General features: G+C 38.6%; 1 long non-coding RNA gene across 2 annotated transcripts; it reads left to right on the top strand.

Annotated features, from left to right (window-relative positions):
* Positions 1 to 3,763: 3,763 nt before the first annotated feature.
* On the top strand, positions 3,764 to 22,100 carry LOC106950718 (uncharacterized). 2 transcript variants are annotated; one of them, XR_001425668.1, is made up of 4 exons: positions 3,764 to 4,018; positions 13,182 to 13,239; positions 14,463 to 14,605; positions 21,584 to 22,100. It is a non-coding gene; the product is annotated as an uncharacterized LOC106950718 (long non-coding RNA). The 2 variants fall into 2 exon arrangements; XR_001425667.1 differs by lacking the exon at positions 3,764 to 4,018 and having other exon boundaries at positions 12,683 to 13,239.
* Positions 22,101 to 22,394: the final 294 nt, after the last annotated feature.

The following is a 22,394-nucleotide window of genomic DNA, read 5'->3' as shown; positions in this document are numbered from 1 at the left end:
CCCCTGAGAGGGGGCCCCAAAAAATTCCCCCTTTTGGCCCTCTAAAAAATTTTTTTTTTTTTTTTTTTTTTTTTTTTTTTTAAAGAACACGACTTACAATAAAGGAGCGAGGGAGTAAGAAATTAAAGAGAACCAGAAAGCAAAAGAATCAGGAGAGGAAGAGGAGTGTGTTAATATATTTCAAACAAAGAACCAAAGCATATCAGATGCAATGTGAGATTTTGCTGATTTTCAGAAGGCTGCAGTCAGGCAATGTGAAGCTGGGCGAGGTGGAGAGAGGGAGAAACAGAGAGAAAAAGAAAGATAAAGGAGACAGACAGAGGTAGGGGGGGGGATTGGGGGGATTTGGGAGTTAGAACCCTCTCAACCATATGCATTTCTGCATCTGCAATATCCATGCAAATGGTGGCATGCATGAGCGATAGGAAAGCAATGAGAGGAGCTACTTTTCAGTCATGTTACCCTGAATGATGCCGAGCTCCTGCCGAACTCGCACACAAAACCCACAGAGCTGCAGATGACAGCAGAAATGTAGCTCCTTAATTCAGTATTTTTCTTCATCAGTCTTTAGAAGTGGACAGAACAGCGTCTGCCAACAATTCTCCATCTTCATAAGCCATAAATTGTTTTCACAATATTAAAAAGGCAAAGCCAGGTTTTGGGCTTTTGGGGTGATTCAATCATGATTAGATTTTCATGTGAAGTAGCCGGATGGGGAAAGAAAGTAGAGAATTCAAAATAAGTTAAACATTAAAACAAAAATAACAGAGGACGAGCTAAATGGTGGCCTAAAAGTTGTTTGGTTCTGGTCCTGGCAAGACTGAGTAAACGCCACGCTGATGACCCAAAGGATCTGGATGGTTCGTACCCGACAAGCAACTCTTTGAACTTAAAACCTGTTTTAGTTGCAGGCTATTGAAAATAAAATCTATCCTTTTACAAGCAGCGAGCCAGAACGGTAATTCAAACGCAGGTTAATTTTCCTGGTGATGGTCAGAACTCTGACAGCAGCAGTTTGAATGGACTGAGGCTGCCTGATTGAGTTTGTATTTTTAAAGAGGCTGGAGCGATATTCTAAGACCAAATGTGTGGTTACAGTAAGTTCTGACACGCTGGTGCTCAAATATCCCGAAGCAACAAACTCACCATTTCAAAAAATGTAAGCAGTGCCATTAGTTAGGCAGATGAGCTCACTCTGCTTTGTTGGCATTGTGACATACAAACACAAGGGTTTTAAATAATTTTAAATAATTTTTTTAGGAGAAAAGCAGTTCAATGAAACCAGTGAAGTGTTACTTAGAGGAATGTCTCCTTTTTATATAAAAGTGGACAGAAAAAACTTCAAACTAGACTTATTTAGTTTGGCACTGGCTGGAGAAGCATCTATTGCCATCAAACTATGTTCTCTCAGTATAAAACTTGTTTTAGGAACCAAAACAACAGTGTAGCTGTTGAATAAATTTTTACCAATGCAGTCTCAGTGCTGTGATGTACGTTCTTTGATTAAACAAATGGAAAACAGATGGCTGAATTTTTCAGCCTACATAAAATACCAGTTTCCAACTAGGAATAATGCTAGTACTGACCCTTGGGAATGCTTTTCCTCAACAAGGACAGTGAATCTCATCAGAGTTGCTAAACAGATGAGCGAATGCAGGGCAATTCTGCAAAACCTGTTGGATGGTTGTGAAAAAGCTTCAGACTGGGACAGAGGTTTATTTTCAACAAACAAACAACAGAACGGTTTAATTTAAACAATATTCAGCGTTCGAACGGCCCTGTCAAAGTCTGCACCTTAATACAGATAAGAATCAGTGCCGTGACTTAAAAATTGCTGTCCAAACATTCTCTAATCAGCCAGACTAAGCTGGACCTGTTTTGTAAAGAATTGGCAAAAACATTCGTCTGTAGTTGAATTTTATGTGTAAAGCAAACGAAGACACAACTCGAGGCTGTTGCTGCGAGGAAAGATACAGGGGTGACCCAAAAAAAAGGCCGTGTATTAGAAGGTTTTTGTTAAAGAATTTGAAAATTTGGGTTGCAATGTGAAATGTGAAAACCGTTAAAGGAACGGGAATGCCTTTACATTGCAGAAGTGTTACTCAGAGTTGTCTCAGGTTGGAGAATCAGAAACGGTTTGAGCTAATTACGAATCACACCGAGGTCAGTTTCACTGCTTATTTCTGCCAAGCAGCTCCAGAACTAGAGATTTCATAAAGTTTAATCCGAATGACATTTGTTTTACACCTTTACACGAACAACAATTGGTCTTTAAAGGCTCATTTTAATCGAAGTCTGCTATTATCTTGAAGAACTTGTTGGCCTGCCATCTGTAACCAGTTTGAAGTACACTTTAGGCCAGTGGTGGAAAACAACACACCGAGCCGACGCCTCGCGTTCAGCTTCACCAGCCTTAAGTCAGTGCAAGACTCATGCAGTGAGAGATGCTGCTCACTTGAACTGTTTGAATTTATTTATTTAGTACTATGTGCAGGAAAATTAATCTCAAATGAGAGGAAATGCAGGGCGCCAGATTCAGCCTCTGGCGATATTTCATCCACGTTCTTTAAGATTGATAGTAGCTGTATTCAATACAAATATAATAAATCCGTAAAGCATTAATGTAAAGTAAAAGTTGACACAAAAACCTGTTCTGATTTAGTTTTTCATCTAACTCATGAACACAGCTAATTTAAATTTCTGCAATAAATGTAGAACATGAGGCAACTAATTCCTGTCGATAAACATTGACAGTATTTTTTTTATTTTTTACTTTGTATGAGTAGGTATGGAGATCATCACAAATTTTTAACTATCTGAGGACAAGTTTTATTCCTTAATGAAAATGCAAGCCTCGTTTCATCCGTAATGTCTCAGAAGTGTCGACACGGAGGATCTCAAAATTTCTCCTGACTGTTTCCAACAATGGATGCACCAAACTGTGTGTTAATTGGAAAACAAGCATGAAATATGAATTCCCAATTTGCCAATCAAAACTCTGCATGTTTTCATAATGAATTTATTTTTGCATCAGTTTCACTATCCGTTTAGCTTCGTCATATTCTGTTTTTCATGTTTCAGATGGAAGACTTTCGGTGAGATGCCATAAAGCAACAACTGTACCACCTTTAGAGAACTGAAATAAAGTGCAAAAAAAAAGGCTGTGTGAAGGTTTATGAATAGCATTTACATGAAACTGTTGCATTTTTGACTTTGGAGTCAGTTTTACTATTGTTAAAATGGACAAAGCCACAAGCTTTACATTACTGTCATATGTTTCTATTTATTGAACCTGAGGAATTTTGAACTCCTTTGGAAATCTGTGAACTGAAGGAAAGGAACTGTTGGGCCATAACTCTACAGACGTCAAACTTAAAAGAAAAAAAGACAGAAGGATCCTTTTAACTCTATTATGAACAAAGGATTAAACGTAATGAATAGACACAGAATGACATCAAATGAGGTTTATGTCCCTCTTTTTATTTTTTCTAATTGCTACCGTCAGTGTCACTCATGGAATAACAACTACAGTGTGTGAGTAAGTTACTCTGTGGTGTCTGACAAGACAAACGTGGAGGAGCAACTGAGTTTCTGAGGCTTCTTTATCACAGAAGGTAAAGAGCGTAGATGGGTAATGGAGAAGAGGAGTAGGTGTTAAAGTATTAATGCATGTTGTACTACGAGTTACATAAATAAAAAGATTTTGTATAACATGCCTGTGCACGCTTACTCCTGGACAAAGTCAGGGTGCGTCACTGATTGATATTGTTTTTAGTGTCCTCCCTTTTTTTATTGCAGCTTAGAGGAGATAAATGCATAATTTCTTCTTTGTGTGCATGTGCAACTTTCGCATTTCTTGCAAAGTATATGTATTTTGTGTTAAAGCTGTTGTGTGAGGAGCTGGCAGCAGCCTCCCCGCTCCTCTTTTCTCTCCTGCAGTAATCAGCAGGAGTGGAGGCCCGGGCTTCTCCACCTCTCCCTGCCTGTGGTTTCTTCACATACCGTCTCAGCCGAGCGGGTAGGAATGTTCATGTGTGTTTGTGTGTGTGTGTGCGCGTGTGTGTGTGTAGACAATTCTGTGTGCTCTCGTGTGTCTTTGTTAGGTGGGTGCGTGTGCGCCAAAACGCACAGACTGCACAGCGAACGTCAGTGCTTCGGTGTGTGTGTCAGACAGAGAGCGATCTGGTGCATTCGTGTGTAAGAACAAGGCGTGGGGGTTGAAGAGGCCCTGAAAGGGAGAAGACAGAAAACCTGATGGTAGTTAGTTGGCCTTTTCCCTGCAGTAAACAGAGCACAGGAATTTAAAGCAGTTGTTTTTTTTTTGTTTTTTTTTTGTGAAGAGTCTGCACATTTTATTATGGTGAAAACATTTTAATCAAACTGTACAGAATTCAGCATCCCCTCCTTGGAGGGTTTATGATGTGAGTTTTTTTTTTTTTTTTTCTGTTCTGCTATTTGGAGGGCAAGAATGGATTTGAACATCCACACATCCACAGAAACGGACAGATCTGTTGGCACCCAAAGTTAAGATGTTTTTACAGAATCTTTACATCAAACAGGACAGATCAAGCGGAATGCTACTGAGGTTAGCGTTCCTGTTGTAGTCGGAACGGTACAACAGGAAGCTCAGGAAGCTGTATGGAGCTCAGTTAGCTCCATACAGCTAACTGAGCTGCAGGAATGAGTGAGTGAATCCATGATTCCATCATGATAACCACAAAGCGGTTCAATATCCTGTCGTTTGTTTTAAGTAACTCCAATTCGTCCTTTTTAATAGACAACGGAGCATTGGTTAGGAAGATGCTTTGATTGCTAATGTTCTAGCAAGCTAGCTAGCAAGCTAGGCTAGCTAGCTAAGCTAGGCTGGAGAGGATGGAGAGCAAGACGGCTCTCCATCCTCTCTTCTGCTTACTGTAACTACGCTGGCGGCATCTTTTCATCATTTCCAGTTCGTGAACAAACCATGGAGAGCCCGGCGTTCTGGAAATATCCTCCAGGATGTTGTGAGACTGCAGAAACCAGCTCATAATCTCCATGTGACACGTAATCCTGATGGCTTCAGGAGCCACTGCCTCAGTCATTTCATGGTCAACAAACTTACTGTACATGGGCTGGTGGCTTCAAAGTTATAGACCTCTGTCATGTCACGTGTGTAACTCCAGAAGAGCAGAAACCCTGAATTGATGTTTTACTTGATGCTCCTGATAATTTAACCTGAAAAAGCGTGTATGCAAAACTGCATTAGTCACGTTTGTTTTAAAATAATTGTTAGGGGTACAGATAACTGTGTGATTGTTTTCTACAACTGCTTGTTAACAGGATCCGATCAACCAAAAAGAAATGTATTCAAATCAAATCTTGTTTTTACACCTTTCCAGTATAAAATTACGTCGCGACAATAGAAGATCAATTCATTCTGACATCTTACCCAGGGGTTCCAGTTAACGTGTGCTTCATTTTCAGATAGAATCAACCCGTTTTGTCTTCATTAAGCAGACCTAGAGCAGTCCCTCAAATCTGTGCTTTTGGTGCTGTTGTGTGGAGTCAGTTTTGGTCGATCGAGAACAGAGGGAAGTATAACAACTGTTTACAGCTTTTCTCCTCCGACTGTCTGTGGACATGCTGAGACTCTTAACCGTCTCCCAGAAACTGCTGCACGCACTCAGCCCGGTTCGCACAAGAACCTCTCTCCCTCTGCAATGCCACACACACGTGATGGACATGCAAACAAAACTCTTTTCCTTTTCTCCTCTCACACATGTGAAAACAGAAAAAAAAAAAACCTGCCGGCGAGTTTGTTAATGAACTGCAGCTCTTATATTTCGCCGGCCTGGTATGATCACTCAGCTGATGTAGTCACAACGTGATGAGAGGTTGGGATGACACACGAACAGAGAACATTTGGTTCCTCTCCAAAATGTGCCACTGTTACGATAACCTGCTTAACATATTACGTTGACTTTGCAGTCATGGTAAAAACATGCGTTACATATCAGGAGCATTTTCTTTAACTCCCTTGTTGCGTCTTCATTAGCAGCAGCAGTGATAGCACTCTGGAGAACCGATCATGGAGCGGGTCTGCAACCTGTGGCTTTTGGCCAAAGTGACGGATTGGGTGGCTCCTTTGAAATCACCGAAAATAAAAATAGATTTTTATTGTGTGTTGACCTTGCGAGACCTGATAAATTAATTAAAAAGGAAATTTAAAAGTGATGATAGCAGTAAGTGAAATTCATACCAAAGGCAAGGAGATCCAGGGTACAGTAAACCTGTAAAGCAAGTTTCGCTGACCATAGCAAGATGGTCAGCTATGGAATAATCCAAATTCTTGATTTGGATTATTTCTCTGAATGTAGGTGTTCGGTGACAAACTAGAGCAAAAAAATTGTCTTGTATGTGTGGTTATGACCAAGACCAACACATATAAGACAATCCCATTTTTTAAGTTATACACTGCATAAACCACAATGCATGAAATTGTAGCCGTCTCATGTTTAAGTTTTGATACCACATGCTGTCAGAATATTGGCTCTTATTGTCCAACTTGAATAGCAGATGGTCAAAATAAAACATATTAACTTATAGCTATAGAGAGCTCCTTCAGATTTACAATGTTTAAGTCTTTAGTAATTGTATAATTATTGATGTTTCAGAATAAGGGTGGGCGAAAAACAAACCTAATATTAACACTCGTGGCGTTGGAGAACAGTGACACGTTTCTTTTTAAAATAAAATTAAATCCTTGGCATAAGTCTGCAGTTATCATCTGCTTTGAAAGTGGTGTGAGCAAGAGCAGTGACAGCAAGTAAGCTTAAGTGATTAAAAGTGTGTATATTCATTTAATGAAATTGGTTTATTCAGTTTAATTTTACATGGCCAAACTCATAAATGGTATTTGCTTAATGGGTTTTTACACTCAAAACACTCAAAACATACACAGTCATGTTACTGGGTTATAGCAATCCAATCCGATTTTTTTTTTATAAAGTAGATGCAAAATAAACAGACGGTTGACCAAAGTGATGTACATTAAGAGAATAACTGCAAATAGTGCGAAAATTATTTAAACTTTACTTTTTAAGTGCAGGCTGCAGTCACTTTGGTCCATTTGCTCCATCAGAAGGACCAACTCCAGAAGCTCTTATTTCACAAGATCCGAGTCAGTAAAGGAACACAGTGAGCCACAGCATTCAACTCTGGTGAAATACCCAGGCTGGATGCAGCCCTGAAGAAGAAGGTGAGGACACTGAGCATTACTTAATCCTCTTTGGTAGAGCTGCCCAGCCCTGTCAGTGTCCTTGAAATTAGTGTGCTCTTCACTGGAAAAGCTTGTTCTGCATATGTAGTCATGGATATTGCTGACACTGTGGACAATGTAAAATTGAAGTATTGCTGTCTTGCAGAAGTTTGAAGTGAGTCTTGACACATGTTGAATGAGATTTCGTGCCGGTATGATGGGAGAAGAGGAGACCCCTAAGGAACTGCATGTCCACCTCAAATGGATGAATCCTGAAACAAAAGCGAAGGAGGCGTCCTCAGTTTGGAGCAGCGTCTCAAGGTTCTGAATCCGGATCTTTAGACATTTGATAGCGCAACTCAAAGACCACCAAAGAAGAACCGGCTGACGTTTTCTCAGTGGCTCAACGACAGCCAAAAGACTTCAAGTCACGCTTAGTCCAATTCCTGCCTCCCATCCAGCAAGTCATTTGGTGACACAAACTTTAAAGTTGAGCAAATTAGACAGCTAGAGTGACAAAAGTCATGCCAGATCTGAAACAAGAAATGAAGCCAATAAAGCATTTAATTTGTTTGCTCAAACAAGTCATCCTGTCCATAAAAAAGTTTTTGCGTTCTGCTCCATAAACTCTAGTCAGTAAAGAAGAAAAAAATTACGGTTGTCAGCAATATGAGCTTTCAGTGGGGGTGCTTATTAAAGATAAACCGTGTGTGGCTCGGTTGGTTCCAAGAACCAACAGGACCGTCTTACTTGGGATGCCGTTTTTCGTTGAGCAGCGGTTTCTGTTTGCTGTGTTCACAGAGAAGAGGTTCCTTATTCTGCTGCTGAGGTAATGATTAAAGTTGAAGGCCAGTGTTACTACAAACATAACTATGTCCTGTGGTTCTGTAATTCAATACAATCCATGGCTTTCAGATGGGGAGTTACCCCAAGAGTTTTTTTTTTAGTAACCTGTCCTGAGTTTAATGACACTTTCAATGATTAGCAGACATCAGTGATCCAGGCTTGTCACTAGTTGAATGTCTTGGTACTCCGCAGTCCCATATCTGTCCTAAATACCAAATGCTCTCATCAATGTTTTCCAATTGCTTTGAACACATCCTAGGATACCGTCCAGTCTAATTCCAGTCCGTATTTCAACTCCAGAGGGGGAAAAAAATGGTCATAAACACGCCAGATTAGGTCAGCGCTGGTTTCGTAACCATTCCATGACCTCTCTCGTTAGATTTTTCTTTCCCTTCTGTTTTTCTTTCTCTCTCCTTCCTGCGCCCCTCTCTGGTCTCTCTTCCCTTCCTACTGTTGCTCCTCTCCACTGTGTGCAGCTCAATCTGTCTTCTGTTTGGCTTTGCTCTCCCTTTCAATCTTCCCCAATCCACAGCTCTCTGTTTAGGCGCTCTATCTTTACCATCTTTCACCCAATTTATAAGGTCCCACTGCTGAAGCTCTAAACTTCACAAGTCCTGATTCATTGTAGTTTCCTTTTTTTCTTTTCCCAGCTCTTTCTTTTTGTTCTGTCCTCCTCCTGCTCCCACTGAATTTATTTTCATTTTTCTACATTCAAGTCACCACCTTTCTGGTGGCTGATGGCTTCACATGGCTCAGTGCACTGAGAGGTAAGGCTGACGATTGGCATCTTTGTCATTAAGTTAAAAAGAAATGAGATATTCTCTGAACATTCTGCACATGATCTTTGATTTAGGAGATCATTATTCATCAAAATCATATCTATGCCACTACAACAAAGACGCCAGTCTACTACAATATTACCAAGTCAAAAACATTATGAACATGAGTTTATTATGCACAAATGGTTGTCTTCCCGGCTGCACAGTGGCGCAGTTGGTAGAGCTGTTGCCGTGCAGCAAGAAGGTTCTGGGTTCGATTCCCGGCCCCGGTCTTTCTGCATGGAGTTTGCATGTTCTCCCTGTGCATGCGTGGGTTTTCTCCGGGTACTCCAGTTTCCTCCCACAGTCCAAAAAACATGACTGTTAGGTTAATTGGTCTGTCTAAATTGCCCCTAGGTGTGTGTGCGCATGGTTGTGTATCTGTGTTGCCCTGCGACAGACTGGCGACCTGTCCAGGATGTACCCCGCCTCTCGCCCAGAACGTTAGCTGGAGATAGGCACCAGCACCCCTCCCGACCCCACTGAGGGACAAGGGTGTCCAGAAAATGGATGGATGGTTGTCTTCCCAAAAATACATGCATAGATTTTAACTCTGCTCAAAAATGTTTTAGATTCAAATCAGTTTGGCTCTAAATTGTAGAAAATTGAATGTGTATGAAAACAAACAAGCTATTTTAAAAAAAAATCGTTTCACAAATATGTATTGTTTCTCAGTGGACTAGTCAAAAACAAATTTCAGGTTCCACCAATTAAATCAGTTTGTTCAGTTCCTGAAGCAGCAACGCAGTATCAGAACATCGCATTATCACCACCACTGAAGGGCCTGACGTTCTTCTTACGAAATGTACATTTTACTGCAGATGTAAAGAAACAAACGCCTCAAAAGTAGGTCCAGTTATTGTCAAACTAGTCATCAGAATATTTTTGACAATTGTGTAGTAGCAGGTCTTTAGTTTCTTCCATGTCCATAGTGGTTTTTCTTCCCACAGACCCTGTTTCTGTGTTTCTTTCTTATTGGTAAATCATGACCACTGGCCTCATCTGAAGGAAGCGTGGCCTTCAGACAAGGTCAAATGTTGCTTTGGGTTCTTTTGTGTCTCATTGAAAAGCCGCCCTTGAAGTGATTTTGGTAGCGTGGTCTCTCCTGGTAAGGTTTATGTTTTTAATTTTTCTCCCTTTGAGGATTATGTCTCGTACTTTGTTTCACCGGCATCCCAAAGCTTTGAAATTGACCTTACGACGTTTTCCGTACAGATAGATGTCAGGGATCTTGTTTCTGGTCAGGTCCTGAATTTCTATCAGTTGGGAGATGTTTTTGTCCACTTCACATCACCAGTCTGGTTCTACTTAAGTTATGATTCTACATGTCTGGTTTTAAATGGTGCCTATAGAAAAGTAACTTAATTTATTATTATTTATTTATTTACTTCACATAAGGCCAGGTTGGTTGGAAACTATTTTAACCAAATACATAAAACCATTTCAAATTTCTGTTTCTCAATCACAAAAATGTGTTTCATGGTGTCAAACATGATATATATATATATATATATATATACACCACCAAGTTCACCCATATTTCAGAAGCAGAAGTTTAGGGGGATTGAAAACCAAATTAAATCTCATATTTACACCAGATCATGACGTAAAAAGCAAAAAATGTTACACTCGATCATAAATCTAAAAACTGAAAAATGCTTGTTTACATGTGTCAGATGGAAAAATAAAATAAAATATGCAACACTACAAAAATGCACATTGTGTATTTCAATGAGAAAATTGTGAAATTTCATAATCCAGACATACGGACTATAGTTCTTCTTCTGGGACAAATGTTTTTGCAGAAATCTTGTGATTACATTTTGTAATGCCCATCGTAATGATTTAGTAGCAGTGAAATTCACTGATTGGAGCTTTTCAGAAAAACATAATGCAACTCAGTTTAAAACAAACAGCGCGGCTGTTGGGCGTGTTTGTAGCTAAATATTCTGTAATCTCTTGTGGTAATTTAATTAGCCAGGAAAGAATGTGATTAATCAAATCAATTAGATTGCACGAGGAAACATAAATCATGTTGCCCCAGTCTCATTATCAACCTCAGGGTGGACATGTGAAGAGAGAGTGTGCGTCTGCATGCAAACATGTGCGTGTGTCTGTGTTGCAACGTGTCCAAGTGTGACGGTGAGAAAATGTGGCTTTACCCTTCAGCAGCAACCATTTTACTCTCTGTGTTTGTGAGTGTGTGTGTGCTGCTAGTGTACACTAGAGAGTAGTTGGAGAGGAGAAAGAGGGGGATAAGCGTTTGCAGGCTGCAATTATGGGTAATTTTTCCAACAGCAGCAAAATTAAAGCCCCTCAAAACAAAACAAAGAGGGCAAATTTACTCCCTGGACTAGTATGTCACTGATGCTCTTGGAGAGGAAGCGAGCACGCAGCTCCAGCCAACATGTGTCACGTATGAACTGATGTATGACTGTCATCATGTTGTGGAGCTGGTTTGGATCACGAACAAAGCTTCCTCGTATGTTTCCTGCAGACAGAGAAGAAAAGGACTTGGTGTTTTGGTTGCTATGCTACCACACAGTCTGACCACATGCGTACAAATGTTCACGTCCGCATCTCCTGGTTATTATTCATATCTGCGGCATGTTACCAGACACTTCAGCGACATGTCGTGGACTTGCATATTTGAGTACAGTTTTCTTTTCTCAAACACAAGTGGGTTTCTAAATTGATCCACTTCAGGACGTCAGGCACAAAATTGTGCACCAGTCTTAATCTTTAGCAAGTGATATGAGATTCCAATAAAGCAGGCTTATCAGGGTTTCCTCCAGAAAACTTTCCAAGCCCGGTGGTTGGAGCACTAAGGCAGTCATTCATTCAGCCATGCTTTTGAGTTAAAACATGTTTAAAGTTGACAGGAAATTTGAGAATATCAATTGATAATTATGTGTTATTGGAAGATTAAAGCTTGAATATTGACTAGAAAGTCTTAAAAAAATGCAAACATGAAAAAAAAACTTAAATAAATAAGCAATACCTTGTGGGGGCACAAGTAAAGCCTGGTGGCCCGCCAGGCTTATAATTCACTGAAGGAAATCCTGGGCTTATGCAACATCTATGAGTGTTTTATGCATTTTGGAGTGTTTAAACATTTTCTGTCCCAATACTCTATACGGCCACTTTTTTAGGTATAATGATTCAATTACTTGTCTGCACAGATAGTAATTCGGGGAATCACATCACAACAGATAAATGCTTACAGAGCTGAAGTTAAGATGTTCAAGGTGGCACAAAAATACTCACATGCAGGACAAAGAGGGAGATGTTACAACTAAACGACATTTATAACAGCTTTGTTCTCCACTATCAACAAAAAATGAAGATAAAGTCTAATAATTTCACACAAATCTTAAATGTTGGATGAAAATTAACATTCTTCACATTTTTATCAGCTTTCTGCATAACAAAAAACAGTAGGAAAGTACAAATGCACATTTTTAATAAGTATATTAATAAATAAATATAGAACATCTTTAAATAAAGGTTTTTAGTCTCTACATCTAATAATTTAAGTTGCAGTTCAGTATATTTATATAGTACTGTCTCCATGGAAAAAGCAATCTTGTAAATACTTTAGCTTTCAAACTGGTGACACTAAATTATAACGAGACCATTTCTTTTTCTTTTTGTTCTATGTTGTTTAGCTCATTTAATAATAACCTTAAATTAGAAGCTCAAACTCTCTGAGCAAATTTAATAGCTGCCTCATTCTTCATGAACTTGTTGAAATCTAGTTCTATGTGAGAAGTCAGGGTCTCTTTGGAGCCCTCTACTGGCTTGGAGGCTCTAAGCAGTAGCTAAGTTTGGTTTGCTTGGACCCGCTCAGGTTTCAAATGCTTCAAAAACATCTCATCTGTGCTTGAACCCATTTCAAAGCAACTGTCTGTAAATTGATTTTATGTTTATTCAAAGCACTCATGAAAAAACACAAATTACAGATCAGCGTTTTTTTTTTTTTTATCTCTCTGCAAACAGAGGTGCTGGCAACTTTTTCAATAGATATAAGGCAACCTTCAGTCACATAGCCAGAATCAGCCTCTGACCTTCTTCTCTTCCCGTCTATGAAAACAGATGACATTAGGTTGGTGGAGGCTTTACTGTGACGCTGTCATTAAACTCCACCTTTCACCCTGCGGGGGCTCACACTGTGATTTACCTCTTTGGGAACGTACAGTAGGAGGATAATATCTCCATACACTGATAAATCTCTCTTCCTGCCTTTTCTCCTGTCATCACATCTCTTTTCCTCTTGTCAGGCTGAACCTGGCTGATCTGTTCAATCACCCAAGAGCGCCGAGGCAGGAGCCCGTAAAGGTGATTCACTCCATTTCAGCCCTTCATACAACGTCTCTCCCGCCCCTCTGTGTTTAACTCCCTTCAGTCAGCTGTTGTTAACCTAACTCCGCCGCACCATATTAAAACAAAGGCCACGAAAATCCTTTTTTTTTCTCTTTTTCTTTTTCATGTAGTATGAAAAAAGCGAGGTTTATGGAACGCACAGACACTCCAATCTATTTTCTTCGGAAAACACTTTTGTTGTGCAAGTGTCACTTAAACGAGCTTTTTCTGGTTCTGCTCTCCTAAACTTTCCTGTAAGTTTTGTGACATTTTGACACATTTGACAGTTTGAACCGCTGCAGACTGCTAACAGGCTCACTGTGTCTGCTATCAGTGTCTTGTTTGCAGCCAAGTGACTGGCATCACGCAGGCAGGTGCCCGTGCCTTCTAAACTTTTGCACACTTTTGTTACTGCTACAAGTACTATAAAGAGTTTAGTCTGCAGGAAACAGAACCTGATGTGTAGATGGATCAGCTTTCCTTTTCACATGACCAAACTGAGTTCTTGATTTGGACAAAAAGAAATAGTCTTTGTCAGAAAAAACATAGTAAACAATTACCCTTGGTCCCTTCAGGTTCAAGCACTGACCTGTGAAGGCGGGGAAGTGACTGTTGTCTTATTGTATCACGTCATGTCTCCTCATCTTCATTCAGTGTCGCCAGAGAATGCAGGAGAGCTGGGCAATTATTTCTGATGTATCTAGTTGGACAAATCTGGGCATCCTGAGCAGAGCTCCGGAGTCTAGTGGAGGTTTGTGTCCTCATAATTGATGCGCTCCATTCTGCTGCCTCAGTTCAAGCTTTTCCACGATGTCCAGTTTAGTCTTGTCGTCTGTGCCGCGTGACAATTTTTTTTTAGAAGATTTTCAGTCATGCAAATTAGATCATGGTCATTAAAGGTGACAATGTGCCCAGACCTTTGTCCTAAAATGAGACACAACTGTTTATCCCACATTGGGCGTATGATAAGGTAACCTAAAGCATAAAATAGTAAAGTGAATTAGTGAGTTGTTTACCAAATGTTTAGTCAGATACCAGATCACTGGGCTATGTAAAGTTAGCACTGGCTAGAACACACCTCTACGGATGTATTCTGGGAAAATGAAAGCAAAACGCATTGTGTAATGTTGAAGTAGCGTCCATTGTCACACTTTTCACGATTTTCTAATGTACTGGTATATTTTATTCTTTGAACTCAGAGCTTCAACTGGGAATGTCTGGCCATCAGTCTGGAGACCTCAAGTCTCTCAGAGAGTTTCTCTGATCTTCTTCTGGAGGTTGGGAAACTGTGACCACGTTCAGGGCCTTTTCTGAAACAGCTTTCAGGAGCTGTGACCTGAAGGTAGTTTTCGTCGGTCATAGCAGCAACCAAGGCTGCAGTAATGGAAGCCATCAAGCTTCCATTACTGCTTGATGGAAGCAGTAATGGAAGCTTCCATCGACCAACAACCAAAGTTGTTGGTCGACTTTTCCAACAAAAGAGCCGGAGCAACATTAACCAAAACGAACAAGGCTGCCACTTGTCTCCGATCGTGTTTATGAATGGGATCCCAAGGCAGTCATGGAGTGGCTGATGCCAGGGTGGAAACCTCATCGTAGTAGCTTAAAATAGATTAAAGGAAACTGAGGCATGTCTTTTACCTTTGAACAAGCTTTGGTTAAAATGTTGACAACTAAACCTGGAAATATTAGGTCTGGATTTTACAGAAAAAAACAAAACAAACCATCATCACACATTGCACATCTTAAATGCAACCATCTACCCAAACAAAAAAAATTATTAAATCGCAATACAATTTGTACACAATTTTTTGTGTTAGTATACATTCTGAAAAAGTAAAAAAAAAGAAAAAGCAAACTGGTCAGGTTTTCTAAACCATAAGGTCATTTTGGGATTACCATTTTTCTAACATTTATTTCTGTTGAGTTGGAATCGTCATGCAACTTGTTGAACACAATCTGCTTTGCACACGTTTTACTTTCCAGTTGACCCCCCAATTAGTGTGCTCATTAATATCTGTACGATGACATTATTGTGAAAAAGTTGAGGCATTGGCGTGAATTAATATATTTTTTTTTGTATCAAAGTTGTTTAAGGAGGCAGAAGTCCTCTTTTGGTCAAGCCCAACCTTGACTAACTATAAGCTCAGCCCTCCAGTAAGAACCATTTTCTATTATTGCAGGTAAAGTACTGACTGCTGGAAACAACTCCACACAATCACTGTGCATAAAATTACATTTATGTACATTTCATTTTTTAAATATCAAAAGCCTTGATAATGAGATAGTACTTTACTGAGTTCTCCACATTTTATACAGTCTGTATATAAACAGCAACGTAGATAAGAACAAAGCAGAGCTTTTTAGTGATTCCACATTGGAACTGGAACATCGGATTTTCAGAGGTAGACTCTCTTGTAATAATCTTTTCAGTGTTTTATCCATTCTCCTTCACATTCTCCCTTGACCTTACCAGGTTGCCATCCTGCTGTTCTCCTGCTTCACCCAACCCCCAGCCCAGAAAACTGATACTACTCGACTCGTACTGCGTGTCATATTCTTTGTGGATGTGTGTAAAACTGCCTATTTAATTAATTCCCAAGCAGGCAGTTCCTTATGAACCAAACCACACAGTAAGGCAAGCAGAAAGGAATCGTTGCCTTGACTTTCTTATAGAAACACAAGCGGTTCGATGCCTCTACTTATGCCAGCCTGAAACGTAACGCACAACTCCTATGTCCAACCAGTGTGATTCAAATTAAGCAAAAATAAGCTTCCTGCAAGTAAACATAGAGAATCGAGAATTTTATCACATTCAGTTGCACGTTTCTTTGAATCTGAGGATGTTTTTTTTAATAACTACTTAGAGGGTCTTTTTCTGATGCTTTACATGATGTTTTCAATTTTACATCTATGAAGACTCTTAATTTTAATTTTGCTTTATCTTTTACTTTGTGTGACTTTACATGCTTCCATTTTTCCTCATTCTTTGCTGCTGGTACAATGAGTTTCCCCACTGAGAGATAAAGAAGGTTATTTCTATTCTATTCTATTCTATTCTATTCTATTCTATTCTATTCTATTCTATTCTACTCTATGATCTCGGTGGTCATTACACTACAAGTCCTACAAATATATTCATGTACGCGTGTCTCTTTGCTCTATTGGGATTTTGTGAAACCAACTCAAAGTAACAAAGAAATGGAAGGAAAATTATTCATATTTTTTTTAAAGAAATCTTTTACAACTAAAAACTTTAAAAAATGTTGAGTTAATTTGTGTGAACAAGCAGCAGCATGAAAATCGAGGAGAACAACAGAAATGGTCAGGAAGGAAGTTGTAGACAAGATTTTAAATCAGAATTATTTAGAAAACTCCAGAAATTTTGAACGTCTTACAAAGATCCATTAGGGCAGCAAGATATGTCACAAATCATTATAGCAATGTCAAGATATGCATCATTCAATCATTTAATACCTCTATGATATTTTGTGATAATTTTTCAATGCAGTACAATAAGCAATAAGTTTTAGAAGGTACAGAAGGTGAAAGGTCACACAGTCGTTAAAATATCTAAGTTGTCTAACGTTTATTGGCATAAGTGCCAATAAAACGTTTTAGTTCTGTTTATTACCATTAAGGTGATAAACATCACAAACACTTTAAACATTTTTCAGTGTACTATCCTCACTATGAAACACAAGCAGTCACAAGTAAAGGAAACACAAATGGGACAACCTTCTAGGGACCTTTACTCAAAACCAGACCAGAACATTCCCAATAATTAAAATTGAAAAAAATAAAAATAAAAAAAACTGTGCCAAATATCCTGATGTTGTTGCTGAGACTATACTGAAAAACAGGAAACAAGTGTCCCTTAAAAAAACTTTTCACCCAGTTAATAAAGAGTTTAGATCCCATTGCATCATTCTGCCACCACCATGTTTTACTTTGGTCAGGGTGTTTTTAAGAGTTAAGCTTGTACCTCACTCAGGGTTTTGTTTTTTTTTTTACCTCTCTGTGCATCTGCAAACAATGAAAATCTTTTATGCCCTGTGTATAAATCTCCAGAGTTAGTTAAGCTTTATTTTTCCTCTCTAACAAAACCTATAAAAATACCGAGCTTCATCATTAAGAAAAAGTCACTGGTGTACCACAAGCCCAAGCCACAAGCTTTTTCTTTTAATATCACCCATCAGATACTTATATGTGGATCAATGCAAAATGTGTCTCTGATTAAAGTAACTTCTTCCACATGCTTAGAGGTTCTAGAAAAAGATTATCTGTAATTCCCTCCATACCTGCTTTCTGAGTTTTGTTGATCGGCCTTTGGTGCCCAGACTTGTTTTGGTGCCATTTTCTCTCCAAGTTAAAAAAAAAATAAAAGGATTTGATGGAGCTGTTAAATGTGCTATTTAACTTTTAATATTTATTACAGCTCACCCATAATTCATTGTGTTCTTTGTTTACTTGGCATCAGTTGTAATATAAGCAGTAAGTAGTCAACGTGAATATTTTAATGTCTGTTTTCTGGTTGTTATGTTATCTTAATATATACAGAGGTTGTATTTAGAAACTGGGTTTTAAAGAAAGTAGCATGGAAATGTTTCTGCACCGTATGCTTCATTCTGTTTTCCTTTCCATTTTGCATACGGTTTGGAGTATATTATTTAACTCCATTAAATGATATATGTGCATTCGATTTAAAGCTGAAAGAAGTGAACGGGGAATCGTATTTTACGAGCCGTCTGGTCCTTTGTATGTAGGAAAAGAGCCTGTGTTGTAGATACGACAGTAGAATCGGTCCATTGTGGACTAATGTTTCCTAATGGAAGCTGATTTTTAACATCACCATTAACACTGACCAATACATGGATTTATTACTGTAACCTCGCCAATGGAAGTATGTCATTTTATCTCTAACCCTAATGTTTTTCCAAATGCAGCCCAGCTATGAATCTAAAAAAAAAAAAGAAAGAAAAGAGCAAACAACAGTGTTATTTCATGTTTCTTTCACCATCAAAACACAGAATCCAATCTGAATATTTTAAAAACATGAAGCACTTTTGGCATAACAAGCAGTTCCCTGCAAGCCAGTATGTGTAATTTTCAAAAGTTTTTTTTTTTTTTCTTTCTCAATTAATTTTAATTCACCTTTGTTTTATTTTTGAAAAAGTCTTTGGGTGCACAAGGTTTAAAACTCAACTCTACATAGTAATATCTAAAAACGCTCCCTGGCAATTTGAGGAGAAATCACACACTTCTTCTTAGCAGAACTGATGGAGCCTTTTTTAAACCATCCAGTTTCAAGGCACCTGGTTTAGCTCTTCAGCATATTCAGCACATTTTCTATATTCCGTGTTTTCTACATTAGTAATCAGCCACTAAAGATCTGCATGGTTTATTAATTTCAAAACCAGTTTCACAGTGCGTTTGGGATCATTGTCCTGATCAAAGCTTGCTCAGGTCCATTTGGTGCCTTAGGCAAACTTATAACAAATAAATAATAAGATAATTCTGAGTAGCAGAATATCACAGAAAATTGATTCTGTCTATTTTGTGATTTAGTTCCAGCGTTTCCATTTAATCTGGATGACTGAGTAGTTTCTAAATAAGAGGAGCAGAAGACAGCAATAAACACTGAATGACAGCAAAACTAAGCTTAGGTCTCCATGAAATAATAGTTAAAGTTATATAATTTCTGGGAGGTTGTATCAAGCGGAAACAAAATGTAGATAAAATTCATTTTGTGTAATCACATGTTTGATAATGTTTTGAAGGCTTAAATTTAACTTGGCATCACTTCTGTTCATCTGGTTTCAGATTTTTCAGGAAGAAAACTTGACTTTGACATTTACATCTGATTTGAGAAATACAACTCAGTAGATGGCATGAAGTTTTTTTTTTTAAACAAAAAACTTGTGGTTTTAAAACCACCAGTCATTTATTAACTTTAGCTTGTAGGGACAACTTAACCTGGCAGTGGATGGCAGTGTAAGAGTTTGTACGGTCCAGTTTAGGGGGTCTTCCACAATTATTTTCAGTACATCCAATGAAAATGGATAAATAAATACAAGTCATGAGAAAAGAACACATTTTTTTATCCACATACACTGGGTAATTTTTAATTAGATATTTGCGCGCCAACTTTGATATAAGATGGGCTAAAATCACCTTTGCCTCCCACAAGAAATGTTTAAAAATGTTTCTGTACGCAAACAAATGTTTAGTTTAAGTAGAGAGCAATAGGAAACAGTGCCAGTCACGGCAAAGGATTAAAATTATTTTATGTATTTATTTTGAAGTCTTTAAGCAGCTCCAGAAGCTCTTATCAGCACAGGATTTGATGGCTAGAAAAAAAAGTATTTTTTTTTCCTCCAAACTTGGCAGAGGGCATTTTATCAAACATTGAATATCTTTGAAAACGTTTGTCTAGTTTTTATTAACCTGTGTGCATTAGAGTAAAACTACATTATGCTCAAGTTCTTTAAAATTGATATTTTGTGTTCCACAATCACGGCTCCCTAAAATCACGATTAAAGCTCCAAATTATGATCACTCATTATCATGAGTCTATGTGCCATAAATCTCTGGCCAGCAGAGTCTATTGTCTAGTAAAAAAACAAGGAATACTAAAATAACAACCTTGAAATCTAAGAAACTGAGTTTTACTTTGTTGCCCCTGTGAAACGGTTTATTGTCAGGGAACGATTTTAAATAAATGTTCCCCTGAGAATCGCTTCTACCTTTCTGGGTGGTTGTTTCTGGTTTTTTCATTTTGGCTGTCAGCTGAATGATTTTCTTTCTTTTTTTTTCACCAAAAGAAAAAGTTAGAACAGGTCAACTTGCAAAACACTTCAGACTGAATGATTCATTGGAGGCTCAAGTCTGGTTTGCACTATTTATATACTGGTTTTGCCGTTCTGTGAGTCATGCCTGCTTCTAGTTACAGTCTTTTTCAGAGGTCTTATGCCGGCAGTGACCAGTGTTCACCGTGGAGCTCGATCATCAGCCTGCAGAAGAAGCTGCAAGGTGCCATGACACACTATAATAGCAGATACTCATGAGAGCTGAATCTGTTAAGTCTTGATTCTGCATCACTTTGGCAGAGGTTGTTTACAGAAGACAAGAATATGTGTGTTTGTGTGAGTGCATTTGTCAGCGTGCAAATATGTGTGTTCCTTTGAGTCACTCCTCTTTTTTTTCTTTTTTTTCCCCCGCTGAAATAAATATGCAGAGCACATCAACTGTTTGTGCTTAGGCAAAATAGATGGCAGTGCTGGTGAGCAAAACATCTATCATTTCTGCCTCTGATTAATAGTTGTCCTGGGGATGGCTTTTCTGCAGAGGGAGAGGGAGGAGAGGACGAGGCGGGGGAATAACTGTGGAAAAAAAAAAGACAAAAAAAGCAGAAAACAGCAGTGGAGAAAGAGTGAAAGGGAGGTGATGTGGAGAGGATGCCTCCTGGTTACTGATCTGAAATGGTTAAACGGAGAGAACTCGGAGAGCTAAGAAATGTCTGCAGATGTCTCCTGTTGTGTTGCAATTGTGTGTTAAACCGTTTTCTTTCTCTAAACAAAGCAAGACAAAGGGATCATGTCATGGTTGGGAAATCAAAATGGTGAATCAAAAACCACAGATGATTACAAAGCTTGATGGTGTGGAAATTTTTGTTTACCGAAATCTTAAACGCTGTCTTTAACTATCAATGCCCTGCCAGTGAATTATTAAATTCATTTTCCTGTGCTGTTCCATGACTAACGTTTTCTCTGTCGATTTAAGCACAATTGCAAGGCTGTTGTTTGTCATGTAGTTGCTAAATTATAAACTGGACTCAACAGAACTAATCACGTGTTCGCTAACAAGCCCCTATAAAAAGTGCTCTTTGTCATGAAACAGTTTTTTTTTTATCAAGGATTATATTTTAAGTCTTATTAGTTTAAAGTTCTTGTTTTCTTCTGTTTGTCGGAAATGAGTGGTTTCTTGAGTATTAGCACAGAAAGATAATTGAATGATCAGATTACTAATCGATGTCAATTTAAACAGAATAGTAACCCAACAATTCAAACAATTCATAATTTTTTACTCTAAAGTGTTTCTAATGTATAATTTGACAAACTATGTTGATGTAAAACCTATAAACTGGACGATCAGCGGATGTTTTCAACCGTCTAAGTATGAAATGTATTGATTTAGAAGTGGGGATTAATTTGGATTTATATTGACTGATAAGGTACACATTGCCATGCTTCAATTCAAGTTAGGATTTGTTATTAACTTTATTTATAAAACCTTACAAGTCCCATTTGTCTGTTGCCAGGTTGGATGAACTCGGTTCAACTATGAAGAACCTGGATTTCCTCAACCTTATCAAGCAACCTGGAGGTTTGTGGATGGCAGCTAATTGCCCAGCTAGGAGTATGAAATCCCAGCCTGAACTCGTTCTCTGGTCTGGTAGGAGGCTGATACAGATTAGCCTCCCATCTCATTAAACTTGCTTTGGCCATATAAAAAAGAAACAGCTTCCAACACACTGGAGTCTTCAGACCACACTTCCTCATTCTTGAACTCACGTAAACTCTATAAACTCACACTTGGGAAAAGTTAGTTGTGTTAAAGACATGGATTGTTTAGCTGTTGTTCTTGGACATTATTGTTTATTGTTTATTGTAATACATGGTGCCATGTATTTCAGTCTTTTTCATGAATTACTGTTCTCCAACTCCAGCAGGTGAATCTAATCTTCTGTGTTTCAGCCTTTTTTTAACAGTGTAGCTGTGTAAGAAAGCTAACTGGGTTCTACAATTGTTTCATAAGAAAAATTTGAAGATACATTTAAAATAAAGTCCTTGCTGTCTCTCTGAAGTTCCTGTCATGATCGCTCTCTGTTCTGGTGTTCTGCTCCCCTTGTGAATCTCGTGTCACACTCTTGTGAATGAGACTTTTCACACCCCCGCTCCCTTCCAGGTCACAGGTCAACAATTATCTACCGCCAGAAAAAACGTTTAATTCCCAAGTTTATTAAATATGTCAACAATGGAAGACTTGTTCATCCAACCTTAGATGTTGGAGCCAAAGTCTGACCCAGAGCAGGGGAACGAAGATGACGAACCTGCAGAACCACGCATTCA

The sequence above is a fragment of the Poecilia latipinna genome, unplaced genomic scaffold (genome assembly GCF_001443285.1).
Source record: "Poecilia latipinna isolate Pla-1442-1.1 unplaced genomic scaffold, P_latipinna-1.0 Scaffold418, whole genome shotgun sequence".
In the NCBI taxonomy this organism is placed as follows: Eukaryota; Metazoa; Chordata; class Actinopteri; order Cyprinodontiformes; family Poeciliidae; genus Poecilia; species Poecilia latipinna.
This window is presented reverse-complemented; position numbering and strand designations above follow the sequence as displayed.